The sequence below is a fragment of the Ambystoma mexicanum genome, chromosome 2q, assembly GCF_040938575.1.
Source record: "Ambystoma mexicanum isolate Mex_15411 chromosome 2q, UKY_AmexF1_1, whole genome shotgun sequence".
NCBI lineage: Eukaryota > Metazoa > Chordata > Amphibia > Caudata > Ambystomatidae > Ambystoma > Ambystoma mexicanum.
Genome location: NC_090924.1, coordinates 997,616,460 through 997,644,045, shown reverse-complemented (window position 1 = coordinate 997,644,045; position 27,586 = coordinate 997,616,460).

The window sequence follows — 27,586 nt, the reverse complement described above, 5'->3', positions numbered from 1 at the left end:
GAAAACAGGGAGCCCCATGCATTTCCGAAAAGAGGACACCCGTGGGAATCCGCAGAGGTGTGATTTGCGCACATCGCCCCAGGTTTTTTTACCCAGACACCCCTGCAAAGTCCGAAATGTGGGGGAAAAAACGCTTTTTCCGCACATTTCGCTCGACGCACCCATCGAAACACGCCCCCAACAACACATGGCCTACCGTCCCGCGTTCCCACAGGTGTCCCGATGAAAACGGTACCTCACATGCGTGGGTGCACCTACCTGGCCGGCAAGGGGCAAGCCGAAAACGCAAGCAACCCCCAGTCTGTTTGCAGAGGGGAATCTCAGCCATTCTGCCGACCGGCACAACATACAGATATTGGCCTCGGGTGTCCAAGCCACCGAGGAAAACAGGGAGCCCCATGCATTTCCGAAAAGAGGACACCCGTGGGAATCCGCAGAGGTGTGATTTGCGCACATCGCCCCAGGTTTTTTTACCCAGACACCCCTGCAAAGTCCGAAATGTGGGGGAAAAAACGCTTTTTCCGCACATTTCGCTCGACGCACCCATCGAAACACGCCCCCAACAACACATGGCCTACCGTCCCGCGTTCCCACAGGTGTCCCGATGAAAACGGTACCTCACATGCGTGGGTGCACCTACCTGGCCGGCAAGGGGCAAGCCGAAAACGCAAGCAATCCCCAGTCTGTTTGCAGAGGGGAATCTCAGCCATTCTGCCGACCGGCACAACATACAGATATGGGCCTCGGGTGTCCAAGCCACCGAGGAAAACAGGGAGCCCCATGCATTTCCGAAAAGAGGACACCTGTGGGAATCCGCAGAGGTGTGATTTGCGCACATCGCCCCAGGTTTTTTTACCCAGACACCCCTGCAAAGTCCGAAATGTGGGGGAAAAAACGCTTTTTCCGCACATTTCGCTCGACGCACCCATCGAAACACGTCCCCAACAACACATGGCCTACCGTCCCGCGTTCCCACAGGTGTCCCGATGAAAACGGTACCTCACATGCATGGGTGCACCTACCTGGCCGGCAAGGGGCAAGCCGAAAACGCAAGCAACCCCCAGTCTGTTTGCAGAGGGGAATCTCAGCCATTCTGCCGACCGGCACAACATACAGATATGGGCCTCGGGTGTCCAAGCCACCGAGGAAAACAGGGAGCCCCATGCATTTCCGAAAAGAGGACACCCGTGGGAATCCGCAGAGGTGTGATTTGCGCACATCGCCCCAGGTTTTTTTACCCAGACACCCCTGCAAAGTCCGAAATGTGGGGGAAAAAACGCTTTTTCCGCACATTTCGCTCGACGCACCCATCGAAACACGCCCCCAACAACACATGGCCTACCGTCCCGCGTTCCCACAGGTGTCCCGATGAAAACGGTACCTCACATGCGTGGGTGCACCTACCTGGCCGGCAAGGGGCAAGCCGAAAACGCAAGCAACCCCCAGTCTGTTTGCAGAGGGGAATCTCAGCCATTCTGCCGACCGGCACAACATACAGATATGAGCCTCGGGTGTCGAAGCCACCGAGGAAAACAGGGAGCCCCATGCATTTCCGAAAAGAGGACACCCGTGGGAATCCGCAGAGGTGTGACTTGCGCACATCGCCCCAGGTTTTTTTACCCAGACACCCCTGCAAAGTCCGAAATGTGGGGGGAAAAAATGCTTTTTCCGCACATTTCACTCGACGCACCCATCGAAACACGCCCCCAACAACACATGGCCTACCGTCCCGCGTTCCCACAGGTGTCCCGATGAAAACGGTACCTCACATGCGTGGGTGCACCTACCTGGCCGGCAAGGGGCAAGCCGAAAACGCAAGCAATCCCCAGTCTGTTTGCAGAGGGGAATCTCAGCCATTCTGCCGACCGGCACAACATACAGATATGGGCCTCGGGTGTCCAAGCCACCGAGGAAAACAGGGAGCCCCATGCATTTCCGAAAAGAGGACACCTGTGGAAATCCGCAGAGGTGTGATTTGCGCACATCGCCCCAGGTTTTTTTACCCAGACACCCCTGCAAAGTCCGAAATGTGGGGGAAAAAACGCTTTTTCCGCACATTTCGCTCGACGCACCCATCGAAACACGCCCCCAACAACACATGGCCTACCGTCCCGCGTTCCCACAGGTGTCCCGATGAAAACGGTACCTCACATACGTGGGTGCACCTACCTGGCCGGCAAGGGGCAAGCCGAAAACGCAAGCAACCCCCAGTCTGTTTGCAGAGGGGAATCTCAGCCATTCTGCCGACCGGCACAACATACAGATATGAGCCTCGGGTGTCCAAGCCACCAAGGAAAACAGGGAGCCCCATGCATTTCCGAAAAGAGGACACCCGTGGGAATCCACAGAGGTGTGATTTGCGCACATCGCCCCAGGTTTTTTTACCCAGACACCCCTGCAAAGTCCGAAATGTGGGGGAAAAAACGCTTTTTCCGCACATTTCGCTCGACGCACCCATCGAAACACGCCCCCAACAACACATGGCCTACCGTCCCGCGTTCCCACAGGTGTCCCGATGAAAACGGTACCTCACATGCGTGGGTGCACCTACCTGGCCGGCAAGGGGCAAGCCGAAAACGCAAGCAACCCCCAGTCTGTTTGCAGAGGGGAATCTCAGCCATTCTGCCGACCGGCACAACATACAGATATGAGCCTCGGGTGTCCAAGCCACCGAGGAAAACAGGGAGCCCCATGCATTTCCGAAAAGAGGACACCTGTGGGAATCCGCAGAGGTGTGATTTGCGCACATCGCCCCAGGTTTTTTTACCCAGACACCCCTGCAAAGTCCGAAATGTGGGGGAAAAAACGCTTTTTCCGCACATTTCGCTCGACGCACCCATCGAAACACGCCCCCAACAACACATGGCCTACCGTTCCGCGTTCCCACAGGTGTCCCGATGAAAACGGTACTGTGATGCTGGAAATGCATCGGAGGGACAGGGCCTCCGTATCCTTGTCCTTTTTCTGTGCTTATCGTGTGTTCTGTCGTGTTTTCCGCACAGAAGTCCATGCGGGACTCCTGGCGGTGCAGCTCTCTCTTTTGGTTTGGTGAACAGACCCATGGGATACCCTTATGGCACCCATGGGTAGGGGTGCAACCCTGTGCCCCTAGTGTATGTTTTTGGGCACCCGTGGGTGGCCCACAGAGCTGGGTATGGGCTGGTGGCAGCTACATGCTGAATTTGACAGGTGCGCTGGGTATCCGCCATTTTAGGGTACCCCGGCCCTGCCATTGGAATCAGTTGATTCCTGATAGGAAACAAGATGGCCCCGGTGGCCTCTTGCTTTCTATCGCCTGATACCTTGTTTTCCCAAAGTCCTGGGAAGCCCTGACTCTGTCCCTTCCCCCTGACTGGCTGTTGGGTGGAAGTTCCATATATGGTGTTGTTGTGAAGGCCCAGCTAGACTTACTGGAGCCTTCCCGCTGACTGTATGTTGTGGGTACCGCCTGTGGGTGGGACCTGGGTGAATGGGGAGTGTGACCAATATGCACTCCGTGTTGTGGCTGTCTGGTTTCTGCCATGAGAGACAAAGACTGAGACAGCCCTGCCCGAAACTGGACTGAATGCAGTGTGTAGAGTTGAATGGCTGAGTACTTGTCTCAATCCACATTCCTTGTTGTGAGTGTCTGAGCGGGAGAAGAGTGGCCTGAATGCCCTGCGTGCCTGATTGGCTGACCGACTGCATGAATGCCCTTCTGTACGATTGGCTGCTGAGTGTGTGCCAGCAGCGTGGATGAGAGACCAAATAGTATATCTGGGGACCTCTCACCACTGGAAATTGTTCAGAAGCTGAAGTCCACTACGACGAGTAACTGGAGTAACTGACGCTTGACCTTGAGGCCCTGCTGGAGGAGAAGGATTGCCGTGGCTCTCCTTCACGATCTAAAGGCTGCTGTGTCTCCAAGGACTGACCCAGAGAGGACCTGGTAAGGCGCCCTCTTCCCGAGCTACGAGGGACCATCGTGCACAGCTGACCTTTGCCAACACTCCCTGGTAGACAGACCTACGACAGGCTGCCGACCCGATACGGGGACTGCTGAGGAATCCCAAAGCGAAGCACCCGGACTGTTGTCCGCCACTGTCGACGACCGCCGTCGCCGACCGGAGCCGCCGTGCTCCCGTTTGCCTAAGAACTTCAACTTGATCAACGGACGCTCTCGTCTGCATCGCCGTGCCGTCTCCTGTGGGAGAAGGCCTGACCGTCGACGCGCCGAGGAGTATCCACCGGTGGGTTTCCCGCCACCCAAAGACCGCAGGGACGCCGACGACTCGACGCCCTTGCTGGGCCACAGTTCTTCCTCATCTCTTTGCGGTCCAGAACTATCGTCACCGAGGTGCCCCGCACGCCTCTTCCTTGCAGGACGCCAACGCTCTGTCGTCGACGAGCACCGCTCGGATCAAAGCCTGCTGCCTCATCGACATCGTTCTACCCGGTTCACGGTCGGACGTTCGGCGCCCCGTGTCTCCCGCTTGAAAGGGGCGACATTCAAGAAGGGCCGCCGATTCCCCGACACCGAACCCAGAGTCCGCGACGCCTCTCGACGATCCGTGGCTCCTGCCTTAAAGGGAGTCACTCCAGAAGGATCGGTCGACGCCTCGCCGACGAACTCTACTCCACCAGGTACATTGGGGGGGTAAAACATTGTGGGAGAGAACGAGACTCTTGAACAATATATGGACTGGGCTTGTTTTATATATCGTTATTTTACAGGTTGCCCAGGTGGGGGGATCTCCACTCAGAGCTGTGTCCAGTAGCGAGGACCAGTCGTCTGCCTATTGTTTCATCCGTCTGCTTTCTCTCTTCTCTCTATTGCTGGTTTCATTGCTATTGATCCGTGTGGCATTTTCACAGCCTTGTTGAATGCACTCTAATCGAATATTAGTGGTACCACTGTAGAAATTGTAGATATTTACCATTGTTGATTTTCCGGAGCACAAAGTGCGTTATTGTGATAAGTGTACATAACCTTTGAATATTAATTATATAAAGACTGTGTTTTCAGTAATACAGTGTGTGGACATTCCTTTGTGGGGGCTTGGGGATACACTGTACTTAAGAACCAGCCCGCATCACCTCCTGAGAAGCTAGGCCTTGATTGCTCGACCAGCGTTACCATATCAGAGAATCTCGGCTGGGGTCCTCTGTGCCTTCCCTCTGCCATATAGAGAGCGGAAGTACAGACCCCCCCACCTCGTCCTGACAAGCTTGGTGGCAGCGGTGGGATGCTTATGGTTTTAAGAATCAGTGTATAACCGTGCCACTTACAAAATATCTGCACTTTATTGAATTAAGGTTTAGGTGTGTTCCAAATAACTGCATTACAAGCAATGGAGACCATTGCGAATGGTAAATTGACTCGGATGAGCTTAGAGGCTCTCCAGAGTGCTTGTGAAGCCAGGGAGTTAGACTTTGTGGATAAGTCTAGGGCTGAGCTGATAGCTGCCCTGGTGGACTACCAGACTGATGGTGAAACTCTTGATGAAGGGGGGGATGCAACCCGTGAGGACTCTGCCCCTGGGGTTGTCGCTGAATCTGTTTCCTGGAATGCCGCCATTCCTGCTGCCTCTGTTCCGAACCCCAGCAATTCCATGGAACTTGAGTTATTAAGGATGAAATTGGCCTTTGAATATCGCAAGTTGGAAATAGAAGCTGAGCTTAAGAAAGAGGAGCTGGCACAGCAAGTGGAACTCAAGAATAGGGATCTTGCGCTCAAAGATAAGGACACTGAATGTCAGAGAATCCAGTTAGAGAAAGCTCGAGTGGAGACTTCAGCTAAACCAATTGAGAGTGGCAGGTCCCCAGCCACCAAGTTTATGAAAGATTTGGTTGGTGTGTTTTTGGAGGGTTCAGATATCCTCCAATGGATTGAAGCGTTTGAAATGGCTTGTGCGATTCATGATGTTGATAAAAGAGATTGGGCTAAGTGTTTGTTAAGTAGAGTACCTCAAACTGGATATGACTGTATTCTGAAGCTGAGTGTGGAAGAAAGGGGTCAGTATGAGTGTATGAAGTCTGCTTTAATTGCCAAGTTTGGCAAGACACCTACCCAATATCTTAAAAGGTTCAGGGATTTTAAGAAACGAGAGAATGTGTCTTGGGTTGACTGGGTGAGTGCTGCACACATGAACATGATGGGGTGGATTGATGGGTACAAGGTGAAAACTTTTGCTGAATTATCCCACCTATTGTTTTTTGAGCATTTTTCTGAAGCCTGTTCGCCGGAGCTGCGTCAGTATGTTGCTGACCAGAACATTTTGGACCCCTTTAAGCTGGCTAGGTTGGCTGACAAGTGGGTCTCCCACCGGGTGTCCCCTAAGGACTCCAGTGGGAAGGACAAGGATAAAGAGAAGGGGGCCTCTCAGAAAGCTGAGGAGTCCCCCAAGCAGTCACAGTCGAATAAAACAAAACCTTCCTCTCCTAAGAACCAAAAATCTAGTGGGGATAAATCCTCTGTGGGTGGGAATAAGAGTAGTGGTCCACCTGCTGCAAAGCAGGCTCCCAGTGGTTCCAGTACCGTACCTCGCACTCCTAGCACTTGTTGGGATTGTGGGGCTCTGGATCACCGAAGGGGTGACTCCAAGTGTAAAGGTAAGGCACTTGGAGTACAGGCTGTCAGCCTGACCTACCCTTACCCCGTGTCTGAGGTGGAGGCCACCGTCCTCCCCTCCTCTACCGGAATCACATTTGGTGCTCCAGTAGAGATTTCCTTAGTGTCCCTTGGGGCCTGGGACCAGTACGCAGAAGTACTGGCGACTATCCCGCAGAACACCCGTAGGTTTTTGAGAAGTGTCCTCTTGAATGGCCAGCCTTCTACTGGTTTGAGAGACACTGGGGCAAGCATGACAGTGGTGGACAGGACCCTGCTCAAGCCAGAGGACTATGTAAGTGCTCCTCTGAGAACCACCAGGTTAGCTGGTGGGCCTCCCAAATTATCGCCTGTAGCCTTAGTCACATTCATGATTGGAGACAAGACAGCAAAGCTTCCTGTCCTGGTTCAGGACAATGTCCCTGCTAACATTCTGTTAGGTAATGATCTAGTAGAGTTGGGGTTGATCTCGGATGGTCTTCCCATGACTGCTGCTGCGGTCACTAGGTCACAGGTGACACCGGGTCTGGCTGTGAGTCAGGTACCCGAGCCAAAGGCGAGGCCTAAGGCACGAAGAAGGAAGACCAAGAAGGCCACCTCTGTGGGAGGAACACCTTCTCTTCCTGCTGTTCCGACAGCACCCATTGGGATCCAGGCTCCGGACGGGCTGGGTCCAGTGGAAAACCCGGACTCAACTCCTGTGGGAGAAGAGACAGAAGACTCTCCTGTGGGAGAGGTTCTCAACCCGGAGGATCATCCCGACCTTCAATGCTTGTTAGCTGAAGGGGGACCCTCCCGGGCGGACTTCTGTAAAGGGCAGAGAGAGTGTCCCTCTCTCGAGGGTCTGCGGACGCAGGCCCTGTCCCAGGCACAAGGTGAAGTGCCTAGGACATTCAAGATTTATTGGGAGGGTGAGCTCCTTGTTAGTGAGCCCACTAAGCCTGAACCTGGTGCCCTCAAGAGGTTGGTGGTACCCCAGGTTTACAGGCCCTTCCTACTGCAGTTGGCGCATGAGGTGCCCTTGGCTGGTCATCTTGGTACCAAGAAGACTAAGCAGAGGCTCTCTGCCCACTTCTACTGGCCTCGGATGGGCGTGGAAGTGGAGTCCCACTGCCGGACCTGCCCCACTTGTCAGTTGTCTGGCAAGACTGGAGGCAGGGTCATTGCCCCACTGCAGCCATTGCCAGTGGTCGGCACACCGTTTGAGAGGGTGGGCATCGACATTGTCGGTCCCCTGGACCCTCCCACTTCAGGTGGACATCGGTTCATCCTGGTCTTGGTTGATCATGCCACCAGGTACCCTGAGGCTATACCCCTTCGGACTATTACGGCCAAGGTAGTTGCCCGGGCTCTCCTGGGCATTTTTACCCGTGTTGGATTCCCCAAGGAAGTTGTCTCCGACCGAGGATCCAACTTCATGTCGAGTTACATGAAGACCATGTGGAAAGAGTGCGGGGTAACCTACAAGTTCTCCACCTCTTACCACCCCCAGACCAATGGTCTGGTTGAGAGATTTAACAAAACTCTCAAGGGCATGCTAGGTGCTTTGGAAGAGCCCCTACGGAGGAAATGGGATCTCCTCCTGCCATGCCTGCTGTTTGCTTACAGAGAGGTACCGCAAGAGGGTGTTGGTTTCAGCCCCTTTGAGTTACTCTTTGGACATCCCGTGAGGGGGCCCCTCGCCTTGATCCGAGAAGGCTTGGAAGCCACCCCTCCAGGTCCCGCCAAGCAAGTGGGGGACTATGTGTTAGGCCTCAGACGGAGGATGACACAGATGATGGGTCAGGCAACAGCAAATCTCAAGGCCAGCCAAGAACTGAATAAGTATTGGCATGACCTTAAAGCTTCGCAGGTCGATTGGACTCCGGGACAGGAAGTCCTCGTAATGGAGCCTACCAAGCCTAGGGCTTTGGCAGACAAGTGGACTGGACCCTTCAGGATAATCTCCAAGATGGGCGAAGTCAATTATCTGGTTGACCTGGGTGCCTCCGGGGTAGCCCCTCAGGTATTCCATGTCAACAGGCTCAAGCCTTTCCACCGGCGAGCAGAAGTCTCATGTCTCTTGCTAGCTTCAGGGCAAGAAGAGGATGAGAGTGAGCCCCTTCCTGATTTGCTGCATAGCAACCCTCAGGATGGCTCAGTGGAGGGAGTACAGCTCTCTCCCGATTTGACAACAGAGCAGCAGAGGGCCTGCCGGGCTTTGCTCCAGCAGTATGCCTCTCTGTTTTCGCTGACACCGGGCCTTACACCTTGGTGTAGGCATGAAATTGACACTGGTGACAGCGTGCCTGTCAAGAGCAGGTGCTACCGTATGTCAGATACCGTTAAGAACCACATCCAGGCTGAGGTCGCCAAGATGTTGGATCTGGGTGTAATTGAACCCTCAACCAGTCCCTGGTCCAGTCCAGTGGTCCTTGTCCCCAAGGCAAGTTCCCAGGCGGGTACCAAAGATTGGAGGTTCTGTGTGGACTACCGAGGAGTCAATGCCGTCACCAAAACTGACGCGCACCCATTGCCCCGGGCTGATGAGCTCGTGGACACCATAGGTGCTGCCAAATTTGTGAGCACCTTTGACCTCACCTCAGGCTATTGGCAAATAGCTCTGACGGACCATGCCAAGGAAAAGACGGCATTCTCCACACCAGAGGGACTCTACCAGTTTAGGGTCATGCCTTTTGGGTTGAAGAATGCCCCTGCCACTTTCCAGAGGTTGGTCAATCATGCGCTCAGTGGGCTGGAGGCCTTTTGTGTGGCCTACCTAGACGACATCGCCGTCTACAGTTCCACCTGGGAAGCGCATTTGACACACCTGGATAAAGTGTTGCAGGCCTTGAAAAGGGCTAACCTCACTATCAAGGCTACCAAGTGCCAGATAGCTCAGGGGAAAGTTACCTATCTTGGTCATAAGGTAGGAGGGGGTCAAATCCAGCCTCTTTCCAGTAAGGTACAGGACGTACAGGACTGGGAGACTCCCACTACTCAAACCCAGGTGAGAGCCTTTTTGGGCCTCACTGGGTATTATCGCAATTTCATGGCGGACTATGGGACCATAGCCGCACCACTGACAGCTCTGACTTCACCCAAACAGCCTAGGAAGGTTAATTGGACTGAAGACTGTCAGAGGGCCTTTGATGGCTTGAAAGAAAGTCTGTGCAGGGCACCCGTGTTGTGTGCACCTGATTACAGCCGACCCTTTATCGTCCAGACGGATGCCTGCGACACCGGAATTGGAGCTGTCTTGTCCCAGTTAGATGACAAAGGGAGAGAACATCCTATCATATTCATCAGTAGACAACTCAAGGGTAGAGAACTTAGGTGGGCTACTGTTGAAAAGGAATGTTTTAGTATAGTTTGGAGCCTTAGGCGTTTTAGGCCCTACCTTACGGGGTCCACCTTCAAGGTCCAAACAGATCATAAGCCCCTGAAATGGCTTATGCAGATGAAGGGTGAAAATCCGAAACTGCTCAGGTGGTCCATTAGCCTGCAAGGGCTAGACTTCACCATAGAGCACAGACCAGGGAAGAGTCACGATAATGCAGATGGCCTTTCCAGAAGGTATGTTGACCGTCTGGATGAGGGTGTCTATCCCGTGGGAGATTAGGCACCCTAACCTCAGTCTGGGGGGGGCGACTGTGATGCTGGAAATGCATCGGAGGGACAGGGCCTCCGTATCCTTGTCCTTTTTCTGTGCTTATCGTGTGTTCTGTCGTGTTTTCCGCACAGAAGTCCATGCGGGACTCCTGGCGGTGCAGCTCTCTCTTTTGGTTTGGTGAACAGACCCATGGGATACCCTTATGGCACCCATGGGTAGGGGTGCAACCCTGTGCCCCTAGTGTATGTTTTTGGGCACCCGTGGGTGGCCCACAGAGCTGGGTATGGGCTGGTGGCAGCTACATGCTGAATTTGACAGGTGCGCTGGGTATCCGCCATTTTAGGGTACCCCGGCCCTGCCATTGGAATCAGTTGATTCCTGATAGGAAACAAGATGGCCCCGGTGGCCTCTTGCTTTCTATCGCCTGATACCTTGTTTTCCCAAAGTCCTGGGAAGCCCTGACTCTGTCCCTTCCCCCTGACTGGCTGTTGGGTGGAAGTTCCGTATATGGTGTTGTTGTGAAGGCCCAGCTAGACTTACTGGAGCCTTCCCGCTGACTGTATGTTGTGGGTACCGCCTGTGGGTGGGACCTGGGTGAATGGGGAGTGTGACCAATATGCACTCCGTGTTGTGGCTGTCTGGTTTCTGCCATGAGAGACAAAGACTGAGACAGCCCTGCCCGAAACTGGACTGAATGCAGTGTGTAGAGTTGAATGGCTGAGTACTTGTCTCAATCCACATTCCTTGTTGTGAGTGTCTGAGCGGGAGAAGAGTGGCCTGAATGCCCTGCGTGCCTGATTGGCTGACCGACTGCATGAATGCCCTTCTGTACGATTGGCTGCTGAGTGTGTGCCAGCAGCGTGGATGAGAGACCAAATAGTATATCTGGGGACCTCTCACCACTGGAAATTGTTCAGAAGCTGAAGTCCACTACGACGAGTAACTGGAGTAACTGACGCTTGACCTTGAGGCCCTGCTGGAGGAGAAGGATTGCCGTGGCTCTCCTTCACGATCTAAAGGCTGCTGTGTCTCCAAGGACTGACCCAGAGAGGACCTGGTAAGGCGCCCTCTTCCCGAGCTACGAGGGACCATCGTGCACAGCTGACCTTTGCCAACGCTCCCTGGTAGACAGACCTACGACAGGCTGCCGACCCGATACGGGGACTGCTGAGGAATCCCAAAGCGAAGCACCCGGACTGTTGTCCGCCACTGTCGACGACCGCCGTCGCCGACCGGAGCCGCCGTGCTCCCGTTTGCCTAAGAACTTCAACTTGATCAACGGACGCTCTCGTCTGCATCGCCGTGCCGTCTCCTGTGGGAGAAGGCCTGACCGTCGACGCGCCGAGGAGTATCCACCGGTGGGTTTCCCGCCACCCAAAGACCGCAGGGACGCCGACGACTCGACGCCCTTGCTGGGCCACAGTTCTTCCTCATCTCTTTGCGGTCCAGAACTATCGTCACCGAGGTGCCCCGCACGCCTCTTCCTTGCAGGACGCCAACGCTCTGTCGTCGACGAGCACCGCTCGGATCAAAGCCTGCTGCCTCATCGACGTCGTTCTACCCGGTTCACGGTCGGACGTTCGGCGCCCCGTGTCTCCCGCTTGAAAGGGGCGACATTCAAGAAGGGCCGCCGATTCCCCGACACCGAACCCCGAGTCCGCGACGCCTCTCGACGATCCGTGGCTCCTGCCTTAAAGGGAGTCACTCCAGAAGGATCGGTCGACGCCTCGCCGATGAACTCTACTCCACCAGGTACATTGGGGGGGTAAAACATTGTGGGAGAGAACGAGACTCTTGAACAATATATGGACTGGGCTTGTTTTATATATCGTTATTTTACAGGTTGCCCAGGTGGGGGGATCTCCACTCAGAGCTGTGTCCAGTAGCGAGGACCAGTCGTCTGCCTATTGTTTCATCCGTCTGCTTTCTCTCTTCTCTCTATTGCTGGTTTCATTGCTATTGATCCGTGTGGCATTTTCACAGCCTTGTTGAATGCACTCTAATCGAATATTAGTGGTACCACTGTAGAAATTGTAGATATTTACCATTGTTGATTTTCCGGAGCACAAAGTGCGTTATTGTGATAAGTGTACATAACCTTTGAATATTAATTATATAAAGACTGTGTTTTCAGTAATACAGTGTGTGGACATTCCTTTGTGGGGGCTTGGGGATACACTGTACTTAAGAACCAGCCCGCATCACCTCCTGAGAAGCTAGGCCTTGATTGCTCGACCAGCGTTACCATATCAGAGAATCTCGGCTGGGGTCCTCTGTGCCTTCCCTCTGCCATATAGAGAGCGGAAGTACAGACCCCCCCACCTCGTCCTGACAGGTACCTCACATGCGTGGGTGCACCTACCTGGCCGGCAAGGGGCAAGCCGAAAAAGCAAGCAACCCCCAGTCTGTTTGCAGAGGGGAATCTCAGTCATTCTGCCGACCGGCACAACATACAGATATGGGCCTCGGGTGTCCAAGCCACCGAGGAAAACAGGGAGCCCCATGCATTTCTGAAAAGAGGACACCCGTGGGAATCCGCAGAGGTGTGATTTGCGCACATCGCCCCAGGTTTTTTTACCCAGACACCCCTGCAAAGTCCGAAATGTGGGGGAAAAAACGCTTTTTCCGCACATTTCGCTCGACGCACCCATCGAAACACGCCCCCAACAACACATGGCCTACCGTCCCGCGTTCCCACAGGTGTCCCGATGAAAACGGTACCTCACATGTGTGGGTGCACCTACCTGGCCGGCAAGGGGCAAGCCGAAAACGCAAGCAACCCCCAGTCTGTTTGCAGAGGGGAATCTCAGCCATTCTGCCGACCGGCACAACATACAGATATGGGCCTCGGGTGTCCAAGCCACCGAGGAAAACAGGGAGCCCCATGCATTTCCGAAAAGAGGACACCCGTGGGAATCCGCAGAGGTGTGATTTGCGCACATCGCCCCAGGTTTTTTTACCCAGACACCCCTGCAAAGTCTGAAATGTGGGGGAAAAAACCCTTTTTCCGCACATTTTGCTCGACGCACCCATCGAAACACGCCCCCAACAACACATGGCCTACCGTCCCGCGTTCCCACAGGTGTCCCGATGAAAACGGTACCTCACATGCGTGGGTGCACCTACCTGGCCGGCAAGGGGCAAGCCGAAAACGCAAGCAACCCCCAGTCTGTTTGCAGAGGGGAATCTCAGCCATTCTGCCGACCGGCACAACATACAGATATGGGCCTCGGGTGTCCAAGCCACCGAGGAAAACAGGGAGCCCCATGCATTTCCGAAAAGAGGACACCCGTGGGAATCCGCAGAGGTGTGATTTGCGCACATCGCCCCAGGTTTTTTTACCCAGACACCCCTGCAAAGTCCGAAATGTGGGGGAAAAAACGCTTTTTCCGCACATTTCGCTCGACGCACCCATCGAAACACGCCCCCAACAACACATGGCCTACCGTCCCGCGTTCCCACAGGTGTCCCGATGAAAACGGTACCTCACATGCGTGGGTGCACCTACCTGGCCGGCAAGGGGCAAGCCGAAAACGCGAGCAACCCCCAGTCTGTTTGCAGAGGGGAATCTCAGCCATTCTGCCGACCGGCACAACATACAGATATGGGCCTCGGGTGTCCAAGCCACCGAGGAAAACAGGGAGCCCCATGCATTTCCGAAAAGAGGACACCCGTGGGAATCCGCAGAGGTGTGATTTGCGCACATCGCCCCAGGTTTTTTTACCCAGACACCCCTGCAAAGTCCGAAATGTGGGGGAAAAAACGCTTTTTCCGCACATTTCGCTCGACGCACCCATCGAAACACGCCCCCAACAACACCATGGCCTACCGTCCCGCGTTCCCACAGGTGTCCCGATGAAAACGGTACCTCACATGCGTGGGTGCAGTTACCTGGCCGGCAAGGGGCAAGCCGAAAACGCAAGCAACCCCCAGTCTGTTTGCAGAGGGGAATCTCAGCCATTCTGCCGACCGGCACAACATACAGATATGGGCCTCGGGTGTCCAAGCCACTGAGGAAAACAGGGAGCCCCATGCATTTCCGAAAAGAGGACACCCGTGGGAATCTGCAGAGGTGTGATTTGCGCACATCGCCCCAGGTTTTTTTACCCAGACACCCCTGCAAAGTCCGAAATGTGGGGGAAAAAACGCTTTTTGCGCACATTTCGCTCGACGCACCCATCGAAACACGCCCCCAACAACACATGGCCTACCGTCCCGCGTTCCCACAGGTGTCCCGATGAAAACGGTACCTCACATGCGTGGGTGCACCTACCTGGCCGGCAAGGGGCAAGCCGAAAACGCAAGCAACCCCCAGTCTGTTTGCAAAGGGGAATCTCAGCCATTCTGCCGACCGGCACAACATACAGATATTGGCCTCGGGTGTCCAAGCCACCGAGGAAAACAGGGAGCCCCATGCATTTCCGAAAAGAGGACACCCGTGGGAATCCGCAGAGGTGTGATTTGCGCACATCGCCCCAGGTTTTTTTACCCAGACACCCCTGCAAAGTCCGAAATGTGGGGGAAAAAACGCTTTTTCCGCACATTTCGCTCAACGCACCCATCGAAACACGCCCCCAACAACACATGGCCTACCGTCCCGCGTTCCCACAGGTGTCCCGATGAAAACGGTACCTCACATGCGTGGGTGCACCTACCTGGCCGGCAAGGGGCAAGCCGAAAACGCAAGCAACCCCCAGTCTGTTTGCAGAGGGGAATCTCAGCCATTCTGCCGACCGGCACAACATACAGATATGGGCCTCGGGTGTCCAAGCCACCGAGGAAAACAGGGAGCCCCATGCATTTCCGAAAAGAGGACACCCGTGGGAATCCGCAGAGGTGTGATTTGCGCACATCGCCCCAGGTTTTTTTACCCAGACACCCCTGCAAAGTCCGAAATGTGGGGGAAAAAAGCTTTTTCCGCACATTTCGCTCGACGCACCCATCGAAACACGCCCCCAACAACACATGGCCTACCGTCCCGCGTTCCCACAGGTGTCCCGATGAAAACGGTACCTCACATGCGTAGGTGCACCTACCTGGCCGGCAAGGGGCAAGCCGAAAACGCAAGCAACCCCCAGTCTGTTTGCAGAGGGGAATCTTAGCCATTCTGCCGACCGGCACAACATACAGATATGGGCCTCGGGTGTCCAAGCCACCGAGGAAAACAGGGAGCCCCATGCATTTCCGAAAAGAGGACACCCGTGGGAATCCGCAGAGGTGTGATTTGCGCACATCGCCCCAGGTTTTTTTACCCAGACACCCCTGCAAAGTCCGAAATGTGGGGGAAAAAACGCTTTTTCCGCACATTTCGCTCGACGCACCCATCGAAACACGCCCCCAACAACACATGGCCTACCGTCCCGCGTTCCCACAGGTGTCCCGATGAAAACGGTACCTCACATGCGTGGGTGCACCTACCTGGCCGGCAAGGGGCAAGCCGAAAACGCAAGCAACCCCCAGTCTGTTTGCAGAGGGGAATCTCAGCCATTCTGCCGACCGGCACAACATACAGATATGGGCCTCGGGTGTCCAAGCCACCGAGGAAAACAGGGAGCCCCATGCATTTCCGAAAAGAGGACACCCGTGGGAATCCGCAGAGGTGTGATTTGCGCACATCGCCCCAGGTTTTTTTACCCAGACACCCCTGCAAAGTCCGAAATGTGGGGGAAAAAACGCTTTTTCCGCACATTTCGCTCGACGCACCCATCGAAACACGCCCCCAACAACACATGGCCTACCGTCCCGTGTTCCCACAGGTGTCCCGATGAAAACGGTACCTCACATGCGTGGGTGCACCTACCTGGCCGGCAAGGGGCAAGCCGAAAACGCAAGCAACCCCCAGTCTGTTTGCAGAGGGGAATCTCAGCCATTCTGCCGACCGGCACAACATACAGATATGAGCCTCGGGTGTCCAAGCCACCAAGGAAAACAGGGAGCCCCATGCATTTCCGAAAAGAGGACACCCGTGGGAATCCGCAGAGGTGTGATTTGCGCACATCGCCCCAGGTTTTTTTACCCAGACACCCCTGCAAAGTCCGAAATGTGGGGGAAAAAACGCTTTTTCCGCACATTTCGCTCGACGCACCCATCGAAACACGCCCCCAACAACACATGGCCTACCGTCCCGCGTTCCCACAGGTGTCCCGATGAAAACGGTACCTCACATGCGTGGGTGCACCTACCTGGCCGGCAAGGGGCAAGCCGAAAACGCAAGCAACCCCCAGTCTGTTTGCAGAGGGGAATCTCAGCCATTCTGCCGACCGGCACAACATACAGATATGGGCCTCGGGTGTCCAAGCCACCGAGGAAAACAGGGAGGCCCATGCATTTCTGAAAAGAGGACACCCGTGGGAATCCGCAGAGGTGTGATTTGCGCACATCGCCCCAGGTTTTTTTACCCAGACACCCCTGCAAAGTCCGAAATGTGGGGGAAAAAACGCTTTTTCCGCACATTTTGCTCGACGCACCCATCGAAACACGCCCCCAACAACACATGGCCTACCGTCCCGCGTTCCCACAGGTGTCCCGATGAAAACGGTACCTCACATGCGTGGGTGCACCTACCTGGCCGGCAAGGGGCAAGCCGAAAACGCAAGCAACCCCCAGTCTGTTTGCAGAGGGGAATCTCAGCCATTCTGCCGACCGGCACAACATACAGATATGGGCCTCGGGTGTCCAAGCCACCGAGGAAAACAGGGAGCCCCATGCATTTCCGAAAAGAGGACACCCGTGGGAATCCGCAGAGGTGTGATTTGCGCACATCGCCCCAGGTTTTTTTACCCAGACACCCCTGCAAAGTCCGAAATGTGGGGGAAAAAACGCTTTTTCCGCACATTTTGCTTGACGCACCCATCGAAACACGCCCCCAACAACACATGGCCTACCGTCCCGCGTTCCCACAGGTGTCCCGATGAAAACGGTACCTCACATGCGTGGGTGCACCTACCTGGCCGGCAAGGGGCAAGCCGAAAACGCAAGCAACCCCCAGTCTGTTTGCAGAGGGGAATCTCAGCCATTCTGCCGACCGGCACAACATACAGATATGGGCCTCGGGTGTCCAAGCCACCGAGGAAAACAGGGAGCCCCATGCATTTCCGAAAAGAGGACACCCGTGGGAATCCGCAGAGGTGTGATTTGCGCACATCGCCCCAGGTTTTTTTACCCAGACACCCCTGCAAAGTCCGAAATGTGGGGGAAAAAACGCTTTTTCCGCACATTTCGCTCGACGCACCCATCGAAACACGCCCCCAACAACACATGGCCTACCGTCCCGCGTTCCCACAGGTGTCCCGATGAAAACGGTACCTCACATGCGTGGGTGCACCTACCTGGCCGGCAAGGGGCAAGCCGAAAACGCAAGCAACCGCCAGCCTGTTTGCAGAGGGGAATCTCAGCCATTCTGCCGACCGGCACAACATACAGATATGGGCCTCATGTGTCCAAGCCACCGAGGAAAACAGGGAGCCCCATGCATTTCCGAAAAGAGGACACCCGTGGGAATCCGCAGAGGTGTGATTTGCGCACATCGCCCCAGGTTTTTTTACCCAGACACCCCTGCAAAGTCCGAAATGTGGGGGAAAAAACGCTTTTTCCGCACATTTCGCTCGACGCACCCATCGAAACACGCCCCCAACAACACATGGCCTACCGTCCCGCGTTCCCACAGGTGTCCCGATGAAAACGGTACCTCACATGCGTGGGTGCACCTACCTGGCCGGCAAGGGGCAAGCCGAAAACGCAAGCAACCCCCAGTCTGTTTGCAGAGGGGAATCTCAGCCATTCTGCCGACCGGCACAACATACAGATATTGGCCTCGGGTGTCCAAGCCACCGAGGAAAACAGGGAGCCCCATGCATTTCCGAAAAGAGGACACCCGTGGGAATCCGCAGAGGTGTGATTTGCGCACATCGCCCCAGGTTTTTTTACCCAGACACACCTGCAAAGTCCGAAATGTGGGGGAAAAAACGCTTTTTCCGCACATTTCGCTCGACGCACCCATCGAAACACGCCCCCAACAACACATGGCCTACCGTCCCGCGTTCCCACAGGTGTCCCGATGAAAACGGTACCTCACATGCGTGGGTGCACCTACCTGGCCGGCAAGGGGCAAGCCGAAAACGCAAGCAACCCCCAGTCTGTTTGCAGAGGGGAATCTCAGCCATTCTGCCGACCGGCACAACATACAGATATGGGCCTCGGGTGTCCAAGCCACCGAGGAAAACAGGGAGCCCCATGCATTTCCGAAAAGAGGACACCCGTGGGAATCCGCAGAGGTGTGATTTGCGCACATCGCCCCAGGTTTTTTTACCCAGACACCCCTGCAAAGTCCGAAATGTGGGGGAAAAAAGCTTTTTCCGCACATTTCGCTCGACGCACCCATCGAAACACGCCCCCAACAACACATGGCCTACCGTCCCGCGTTCCCACATGTGTCCTGATGAAAACGGTACCTCACATGCGTGGGTGCACCTACCTGGCCGGCAAGGGGCAAGCCGAAAACGCAAGCAACCCCCAGTCTGTTTGCAGAGGGGAATCTCAGCGATTCTGCCGACCGGCACAACATACAGATATGGGCCTCGGGTGTCCAAGCCACCGAGGAAAACAGGGAGCCCCATGCATTTCCGAAAAGAGGACACCCGTGGGAATCCGCAGAGGTGTGATTTGCGCACATCGCCCCAGGTTTTTTTACCCAGACACCCCTGCAAAGTCCGAAATGTGGGGGAAAAAACGCTTTTTCCGCACATTTCGCTCGACGCACCCATCGAAACACGCCCCCAACAACACATGGCCTACCGTCCCGCGTTCCCACAGGTGTCCCGATGAAAACGGTACCTCACATGCGTGGGTGCACCTACCTGGCCGGCAAGGGGCAAGCCGAAAACGCAAGCAACCCCCAGTCTGTTTGCAGAGAGGAATCTCAGCCATTCTGCCGACCGGCACAACATACAGATATGGGCCTCGGGTGTCCAAGCTACCGAGGAAAACAGGGAGCCCCATGCATTTCCGAAAAGAGGACACCCGTGGGAATCCGCAGAGGTGTGATTTGCGCACATCGCCCCAGGTTTTTTTACCCAGACACCCCTGCAAAGTCCGAAATGTGGGGGAAAAAACGCTTTTTCCGCACATTTCGCTCGACGCACCCATCGAAACACGCCCCCAACAACACATGGCCTACCGTCCCGCGTTCCCACAGGTGTCCCGATGAAAACGGTACCTCACATGCGTGGGTGCACCTACCTGGCCGGCAAGGGGCAAGCCGAAAACGCAAGCAACCCCCAGTCTGTTTGCAGAGGGGAATCTCAGCCATTCTGCCGACCGGCACAACATACAGATATGAGCCTCGGGTGTCCAAGCCACCAAGGAAAACAGGGAGCCCCATGCATTTCCGAAAAGAGGACACCCGTGGGAATCCGCAGAGGTGTGATTTGCGCACATCGCCCCAGGTTTTTTTACCCAGACACCCCTGCAAAGTCCGAAATGTGGGGGAAAAAACGCTTTTTCCGCACATTTCGCTCGACGCACCCATCGAAACACGCCCCCAACAACACATGGCCTACCGTCCCGCGTTCCCACAGGTGTCCCGATGAAAACGGTACCTCACATGCGTGGGTGCACCTACCTGGCCGGCAAGGGGCAAGCCGAAAACGCAAGCAATCCCCAGTCTGTTTGCAGAGGGGAATCTCAGCCATTCTGCCGACCGGCACAACATACAGATATGGGCCTCGGGTGTCCAAGCCACCGAGGAAAACAGGGAGCCCCATGCATTTCCGAAAAGAGGACATCTGTGGGAATCCGCAGAGGTGTGATTTGCGCACATCGCCCCAGGTTTTTTTACCCAGACACCCCTGCAAAGTCCGAAATGTGGGGGAAAAAACGCTTTTTCCGCACATTTCGCTCGACGTACCCATCGAAACACGCCCCCAACAACACATGGCCTACCGTCCCGCGTTCCCACAGGTGTCCCGATGAAAACGGTACCTCACATGCGTGGGTGCACCTACCTGGCCGGCAAGGGGCAAGCCGAAAACGCAAGCAACCCCCAGTCTGTTTGCAGAGGGGAATCTCAGCCATTCTGCCGACCGGCACAACATACAGATATGGGCCTCGGGTGTCCAAGCCACCGAGGAAAACAGGGAGCCCCATGCATTTCTGAAAAGAGGACACCCGTGGGAATCCGCAGAGGTGTGATTTGCGCACATCGCCCCAGGTTTTTTTACCCAGACACCCCTGCAAAGTCCGAAATGTGGGGGAAAAAACGCTTTTTCCGCACATTTCGCTCGACACACCCATCGAAACACGTCCCCAACAACACATGGCCTACCGTCCCGCGTTCCCACAGGTGTCCCGATGAAAACGGTACCTCACATGCGTGGGTGCACCTACCTGGCCGGCAAGGGGCAAGCCGAAAACGCAAGCAACCCCCAGTCTGTTTGCAGAGGGGAATCTCAGCCATTCTGCCGACCGGCACAACATACAGATATGGGCCTCGGGTGTCCAAGCCACCGAGGAAAACAGGGAGCCCCATGCATTTCCGAAAAGAGGACACCCGTGGGAATCCGCAGAGGTGTGATTTGCGCACATCGCCCCAGGTTTTTTTACCCAGACACCCCTGCAAAGTCCGAAATGTGGGGGAAAAAACGCTTTTTCCGCACATTTCGCTCGACGCACCCATCGAAACACGCCCCCAACAACACATGGCCTACCGTCCCGCGTTCCCACAGGTGTCCCGATGAAAACGGTACCTCACATGCGTGGGTGCACCTACCTGGCCGGCAAGGGGCAAGCCGAAAACGCAAGCAACCCCCAGTCTGTTTGCAGAGGGGAATCTCAGCCATTCTGCCGACCGGCACAACATACAGATATGAGCCTCGGGTGTCCAAGCCACCGAGGAAAACAGGGAGCCCCATGCATTTCCGAAAAGAGGACACCCGTGGGAATCCGCAGAGGTGTGACTTGCGCACATCGCCCCAGGTTTTTTTACCCAGACACCCCTGCAAAGTCCGAAATGTGGGGGGAAAAAACGCTTTTTCCGCACATTTCACTCGACGCACCCATCGAAACACGCCCCCAACAACACATGGCCTACCGTCCCGCGTTCCCACAGGTGTCCCGATGAAAACGGTACCTCACATGCGTGGGGGCACCTACCTGGCCGGCAAGGGGCAAGCCGAAAACGCAAGCAATCCCCAGTCTGTTTGCAGAGGGGAATCTCAGCCATTCTGCCGACCGGCACAACATACAGATATGGGCCTCGGGTGTCCAAGCCACCGAGGAAAACAGGGAGCCCCATGCATTTCCGAAAAGAGGACACCTGTGGAAATCCGCAGAGGTGTGATTTGCGCACATCGCCCCAGGTTTTTTTACCCAGACACCCCTGCAAAGTCCGAAATGTGGGGGAAAAAATGCTTTTTCCGCACATTTCGCTCGACGCACCCATCGAAACACGCCCCCAACAACACATGGCCTACCGTCCCGCGTTCCCACAGGTGTCCCGATGAAAACAGTACCTCACATACGTGGGTGCACCTACCTGGCCGGCAAGGGGCAAGCCGAAAACGCAAGCAACCCCCAGTCTGTTTGCAGAGGGGAATCTCAGCCATTCTGCCGACCGGCACAACATACAGATATGAGCCTCGGGTGTCCAAGCCACCGAGGAAAACAGGGAGCCCCATGCATTTCCGAAAAGAGGACACCCGTGGGAATCCGCAGAGGTGTGATTTGCACACATCGCCCCAGGTTTTTTTACCCAGACACCCCTGCAAAGTCCGAAATGTGGGGGGAAAAACGCTTTTTCCGCACATTTCGCTCGACGCACCCATCGAAACACGCCCCCAACAACACATGGCCTACCGTCCCGCGTTCCCACAGGTGTCCCGATGAAAACGGTACCTCACATGCGTGGGTGCACCTACCGGGCCGGCAAGGGGCAAGCCGAAAACGCAAGCAATCCCCAGTCTGTTTGCAGAGGGGAATCTCAGCCATTCTGCCGACCGGCACAACATACAGATATGGGCCTCGGGTGTCCAAGCCACCGAGGAAAACAGGGAGCCCCATGCATTTCCGAAAAGAGGACACCTGTGGGAATCCGCAGAGGTGTGATTTGCGCACATCGCCCCAGGTTTTTTTACCCAGACACCCCTGCAAAGTCCGAAATGTGGGGGAAAAACGCTTTTTCCGCACATTTCGCTCGACGCACCCATCGAAACACGCCCCCAACAACACATGGCCTACCGTCCCGCGTTCCCACAGGTGTCCCGATGAAAACGGTACCTCACATGTGTGGGTGCACCTACCTGGCCGGCAAGGGGCAAGCCGAAAACGCAAGCAACCCCCAGTCTGTTTGCAGAGGGGAATCTCAGCCATTCTGCCGACCGGCACAACATACAGATATGGGCCTCGGGTGTCCAAGCCACCGAGGAAAACAGGGAGCCCCATGCATTTCCGAAAAGAGGACACCCGTGGGAATCCGCAGAGGTGTGATTTGCGCACATCGCCCCAGGTTTTTTTACCCAGACACCCCTGCAAAGTCCGAAATGTGGGGGAAAAAACGCTTTTTCCGCACATTTTGCTCGACGCACCCATCGAAACACGCCCCCAACAACACATGGCCTACCGTCCCGCGTTCCCACAGGTGTCCCGATGAAAACGGTACCTCACATGCGTGGGTGCACCTACCTGGCCGGCAAGGGGCAAGCCGAAAACGCAAGCAACCCCCAGTCTGTTTGCAGAGGGGAATCTCAGCCATTCTGCCGACCGGCACAACATACAGATATGGGCCTCGAGTGTCAAAGCCACCGAGGAAAACAGGGAGCCCCATGCATTTCCGAAAAGAGGACACCCGTGGGAATCCGCAGAGGTGTGATTTGCGCACATCGCCCCGGGTTTTTTTACCCAGACACCCCTGCAAAGTCCGAAATGTGGGGGAAAAAACGCTTTTTCCGCACATTTCGCTCGACGCACCCATCGAAACACGCCCCCAACAACACATGGCCTACCGTCCCGCGTTCCCACAGGTGTCCCGATGAAAACGGTACCTCACATGCGTGGGTGCACCTACCTGGCCGGCAAGGGGCAAGCCGAAAACGCGAGCAACCCCCAGTCTGTTTGCAGAGGGGAATCTCAGCCATTCTGCCGACCGGCACAACATACAGATATGGGCCTCGGGTGTCCAAGCCACCGAGGAAAACAGGGAGCCCCATGCATTTCCGAAAAGAGGACACCCGTGGGAATCCGCAGAGGTGTGATTTGCGCACATCGCCCCAGGTTTTTTTACCCAGACACCCCTGCAAAGTCCGAAATGTGGGGGAAAAAACGCTTTTTCCGCACATTTCGCTCGACGCACCCATCAAAACACGCCCCCAACAACACATGGCCTACCGTCCCACGTTCCCACAGGTGTCCCGATGAAAACGGTACCTCACATGCGTGGGTGCACCTACCTGGCCGGCAAGGGGCAAGCCGAAAACGCAAGCAACCCCCAGTCTGTTTGCAAAGGGGAATCTCAGCCATTCTGCCGACCGGCACAACATACAGATATTGGCCTCGGGTGTCCAAGCCACCGAGGAAAACAGGGAGCCCCATGCATTTCCGAAAAGAGGACACCCGTGGGAATCCGCAGAGGTGTGATTTGCGCACATCGCCCCAGGTTTTTTTACCCAGACACCCCTGCAAAGTCCGAAATGTGGGGGAAAAAACGCTTTTTCCGCACATTTCGCTCGACGCACCCATCGAAACACGCCCCCAACAACACATGGCCTACCGTCCCGCGTTCCCACAGGTGTCCCGATGAAAACGGTACCTCACATGCGTGGGTGCACCTACCTGGCCGGCAAGGGGCAAGCCGAAAACGCAAGCAACCCCCAGTCTGTTTGCAGAGGGGAATCTCAGCCATTCTGCCGACCGGCACAACATACAGATATGGGCCTCGGGTGTCCAAGCCACCGAGGAAAACAGGGAGCCCCATGCATTTCCGAAAAGAGGACACCCGTGGGAATCCGCAGAGGTGTGATTTGCGCACATCGCCCCAGGTTTTTTTACCCAGACACCCCTGCAAAGTCCGAAATGTGGGGGAAAAAAGCTTTTTCCGCACATTTCGCTCGACGCACCCATCGAAACACGCCCCCAACAACACATGGCCTACCGTCCCGCGTTCCCACAGGTGTCCCGATGAAAACGGTACCTCACATGCGTGGGTGCACCTACCTGGCCGGCAAGGGGCAAGCCGAAAACGCAAGCAACCCCCAGTCTGTTTGCAGAGGGGAATCTTAGCCATTCTGCCGACCGGCACAACATACAGATATGGGCCTCGGGTGTCCAAGCCACCGAGGAAAACAGGGAGCCCCATGCATTTCCGAAAAGAGGACACCCGTGGGAATCCGCAGAGGTGTGATTTGCGCACATCGCCCCAGGTTTTTTTACCCAGACACCCCTGCAAAGTCCGAAATGTGGGGGAAAAAACGCTTTTTCCGCACATTTCGCTCGACGCACCCATCGAAACACGCCCCCAACAACACATGGCCTACCGTCCCACGTTCCCACAGGTGTCCCGATGAAAACGGTACCTCACATGCGTGGGTGCACCTACCTGGCCGGCAAGGGGCAAGCCGAAAACGCAAGCAACCCCCAGTCTGTTTGCAGAGGGGAATCTCAGCCATTCTGCCGACCGGCACAACATACAGATATGGGCCTCGGGTGTCCAAGCCACCGAGGAAAACAGGGAGCCCCATGCATTTCCGAAAAGAGGACACCCGTGGGAATCCGCAGAGGTGTGATTTGCGCACATCGCCCCAGGTTTTTTTACCCAGACACCCCTGCAAAGTCCGAAATGTGGGGGAAAAAACGCTTTTTCCGCACATTTCGCTCGACGCACCCATCGAAACACGCCCCCAACAACACATGGCCTACCGTCCCGTGTTCCCACAGGTGTCCCGATGAAAACGGTACCTCACATGCGTGGGTGCACCTACCTGACCGGCAAGGGGCAAGCCGAAAACGCAAGCAACCCCCAGTCTGTTTGCAGAGGGGAATCTCAGCCATTCTGCCGACCGGCACAACATACAGATATGAGCCTCGGGTGTCCAAGCCACCAAGGAAAACAGGGAGCCCCATGCATTTCCGAAAAGAGGACACCCGTGGGAATCCGCAGAGGTGTGATTTGCGCACATCGCCCCAGGTTTTTTTACCCAGACACCCCTGCAAAGTCCGAAATGTGGGGGAAAAAACGCTTTTTCCGCACATTTCGCTCGACGCACCCATCGAAACACGCCCCCAACAACACATGGCCTACCGTCCCGCGTTCCCACAGGTGTCCCGATGAAAACGGTACCTCACATGCGTGGGTGCACCTACCTGGCCGGCAAGGGGCAAGCCGAAAACGCAAGCAACCCCCAGTCTGTTTGCAGAGGGGAATCTCAGCCATTCTGCCGACCGGCACAACATACAGATATGGGCCTCGGGTGTCCAAGCCACCGAGGAAAACAGGGAGCCCCATGCATTTCCGAAAAGAGGACACCCGTGGGAATCCGCAGAGGTGTGATTTGCGCACATCGCCCCAGGTTTTTTTACCCAGACACCCCTGCAAAGTCCGAAATGTGGGGGAAAAAAGCTTTTTCCGCACATTTCGCTCGACGCACCCATCGAAACACGCCCCCAACAACACATGGCCTACCGTCCCGCGTTCCCACAGGTGTCCCGATGAAAACGGTACCTCACATGCGTGGGTGCACCTACCTGGCCGGCAAGGGGCAAGCCGAAAACGCAAGCAACCCCCAGTCTGTTTGCAGAGGGGAATCTTAGCCATTCTGCCGACCGGCACAACATACAGATATGGGCCTCGGGTGTCCAAGCCACCGAGGAAAACAGGGAGCCCCATGCATTTCCGAAAAGAGGACACCCGTGGGAATCCGCAGAGGTGTGATTTGCGCACATCGCCCCAGGTTTTTTTACCCAGACACCCCTGCAAAGTCCGAAATGTGGGGGAAAAAACGCTTTTTCCGCACATTTCGCTCGACGCACCCATCGAAACACGCCCCCAACAACACATGGCCTACCGTCCCACGTTCCCACAGGTGTCCCGATGAAAACGGTACCTCACATGCGTGGGTGCACCTACCTGGCCGGCAAGGGGCAAGCCGAAAACGCAAGCAACCCCCAGTCTGTTTGCAGAGGGGAATCTCAGCCATTCTGCCGACCGGCACAACATACAGATATGGGCCTCGGGTGTCCAAGCCACCGAGGAAAACAGGGAGCCCCATGCATTTCCGAAAAGAGGACACCCGTGGGAATCCGCAGAGGTGTGATTTGCGCACATCGCCCCAGGTTTTTTTACCCAGACACCCCTGCAAAGTCCGAAATGTGGGGGAAAAAACGCTTTTTCCGCACATTTCGCTCGACGCACCCATCGAAACACGCCCCCAACAACACATGGCCTACCGTCCCGTGTTCCCACAGGTGTCCCGATGAAAACGGTACCTCACATGCGTGGGTCCACCTATCTGACCGGCAAGGGGCAAGCCGAAAACGCAAGCAACCCCCAGTCTGTTTGCAGAGGGGAATCTCAGCCATTCTGCCGACCGGCACAACATACAGATATGAGCCTCGGGTGTCCAAGCCACCAAGGAAAACAGGGAGCCCCATGCATTTCCGAAAAGAGGACACCCGTGGGAATCCGCAGAGGTGTGATTTGCGCACATCGCCCCAGGTTTTTTTACCCAGACACCCCTGCAAAGTCCGAAATGTGGGGGAAAAAACGCTTTTTCCGCACATTTCGCTCGACGCACCCATCGAAACACGCCCCCAACAACACATGGCCTACCGTCCCGCGTTCCCACAGGTGTCCCGATGAAAACGGTACCTCACATGCGTGGGTGCACCTACCTGGCCGGCAAGGGGCAAGCCGAAAACGCAAGCAACCCCCAGTCTGTTTGCAGAGGGGAATCTCAGCCATTCTGCCGACCGGCACAACATACAGATATGGGCCTCGGGTGTCCAAGCCACCGAGGAAAACAGGGAGGCCCATGCATTTCTGAAAAGAGGACACCCGTGGGAATCCGCAGAGGTGTGATTTGCGCACATCGCCCCAGGTTTTTTTACCCAGACACCCCTGCAAAGTCCGAAATGTGGGGGAAAAAACGCTTTTTCCGCACATTTCGCTCGACGCACCCATCGAAACACGCCCCCAACAACACATGGCCTACCGTCCCGCGTTCCCACAGGTGTCCCAATGAAAACGGTACCTCACATGCGTGGGTGCACCTACCTGGCCGGCAAGGGGCAAGCCGAAAACGCAAGCAACCCCCAGTCTGTTTGCAGAGGGGAATCTCAGCCATTCTGCCGACCGGCACAACATACAGATATGGGCCTCGGGTGTCCAAGCCACCGAGGAAAACAGGGAGCCCCATGCATTT